The following is a 2,072-nucleotide window of genomic DNA, read 5'->3' on the forward strand; positions in this document are numbered from 1 at the left end:
GAATTACCACATCAGTTGACTGCAAGGGACCTAGAGATAGAGAATTAAAAATCGACAGAGGCATAACACTAACAGAGGCTCCTAAATCTAGCATGGCATTGTCAAACTTACTATTCCCTATAATACAAGGTATGCTGAATGTACCTGGATCTTTGCATTTTTCAGGAATTTGAGGAACAGATTTACCAATCAATGCGGAGACATTTCTGCCCATGCTAATTCGTTCACTTCCTTTAAGCTTCCACTTATTAGTGCACAGCTCCTTCAAGAATTTGGCATATCTTGGAATTTGCTTTATTGCATCCAACAGAGGTATGTTTACCTCTAGTTTTCTAAACGTTTCCAAGATCTCTTTCTCTGCCTCTTCCATTTTTTTGTTGGAAACTGCTCTTGGAGGGAATGGAAGAGGGGGAATGTGCTGCTTCTGCAAATCAGAATTACCTGTGGAAGAAGATTCACCTGCACAGAAATTGTTAGGTAGATTTTTGTCATCACCTTTTTCTAGAATAGAGTGAAGTTTGGCAGGTTCATTTGCAGATGAGGAAGGTGCTACGGGTTGAGGTCCTTGACACTGCTTTCCCGACCTCAATGAAATGGCACTGACATTTTTGGGATTTTGGACAGCTTGAGAAGGCAGCTTGTCAGAATTCTGGGACTGTTGTTGATTCAATTGGGTAGCCAATTGTCCCATCTGATTGGTTAAGCTCTGAATGGAGGCTCTGGTCTCTTGCTGAAACTGCATGTTCTGCATAGTCATTTGCCTCACAAGTTCTTCGAGGGAAGGTTGTGGAGGGGCCTCAACTGTTGGCTGTTTCTGGGGTTGTTGTTGTTGTTGGATTGGTGGAGGAATGTATGGTCTGCTTGGGCCAGCAACATTTTGGAAGGAAGGAGCAGGCTGCTGTTGTTGTTGCTGAGGGCTGGACCATTTGAGGTTAGGGTGATTCCTCCATCCAGGGTTGTATCTGTTGCTGGAAAGGTCATAATTGTTCTGCTGTGGTTGATTTTGCTGCTGAGGTTGAGGAGGTCTATTGTAAATATTTGCAGCATAAGCTTCAGGCTGCTCAATTGCTCCAGGTTGCTGCATGGAAGGGCAAAGGTATGTATGGTGGTCAGCAGAGGAGCACAAACCACAAACCCTTGCAATAGGTACAGATTTCTGATTCAAGGCCAGCTGGGTTACCAAGTTAACCAATGCATCAAGTTTGCCTTCAAGCTTCTTAGTTTCAGATGATGCAGATGGGTTTGTAGCTACCTCATGCACTCCTCTAATGACTATGGCATAATTTCTGGCGCTAAACTGCTGGGAGTTGGAAGCCATCTTCTCAATTAAATTTCTGGCTTCAGCAGGAGTCATGTCTCCAAGGGCTCCACCACTGGCAGCATCTATCATACTTCTCTCCATATTACTGAGTCCTTCATAAAAATATTGGAGAAGAAGCTGTTCTGAAATCTGATGGTGGGGGCAACTGGCACATAGTTTCTTAAATCTCTCCCAGTACTCATACAGGCTCTCTCCACTGAGTTGTCTAATACCTGAGATATCCTTCCTGATGGCTGTGGTCCTGGAAGCAGGGAACATTTTTTCTAAGAATACTCTCTTAAGGTCATCCCAACTCGTGATGGACCTTGGAGCAAGGTAATACAGCCAGTCCTTTGCCACTCCCTCTAATGAATGAGGAAAAGCCTTCAGAAATATGTGATCCTCTTGGACATCTGGGGGTTTCATGGTGGGGCAGACAATGTGAAATTCTTTCAAATGTTTGTGCGGGTCTTCACCTGCAAGGCCATGAAACTTTGGAAGCAAATGAATCAGTCCAGTTTTAAGAACATATGGGACATCCTCATCAGGGTATTGGATGCACAAGCTTTCGTAGGTGAAATCAGGTGCAGCCATTTCCCTTAGAGTCCTCTCACGGGGTGGAGGTTGTGCCATGTTCTCAGAATGTGCAAAATCAGAATGCTCAGAATCAGAATGCTCAAAATTATAATGCTCAAGATCAGGATGTTCAAAATCACCAATAACAGAATGCACAGATTCACCAGTAATGGAATGCTCAGAATGATCAAAAGGT

At 43.8% G+C, this 2,072-nt stretch overlaps 1 non-coding gene across 1 annotated transcript; it reads left to right on the plus strand.

Annotated features, from left to right (window-relative positions):
• Positions 1 to 1,448: 1,448 nt before the first annotated feature.
• LOC112997826 (small nucleolar RNA R71) lies at positions 1,449 to 1,555 on the plus strand. The gene has a single exon (XR_003262900.1). It is a non-coding gene; the product is annotated as a small nucleolar RNA R71 (small nucleolar RNA).
• The last annotated feature ends 517 nt before the right edge of the window (positions 1,556 to 2,072 follow it).

This window comes from Glycine max, chromosome 1, assembly GCF_000004515.6.
Source record: "Glycine max cultivar Williams 82 chromosome 1, Glycine_max_v4.0, whole genome shotgun sequence".
Lineage (NCBI taxonomy): Eukaryota > Viridiplantae > Streptophyta > Magnoliopsida > Fabales > Fabaceae > Glycine > Glycine max.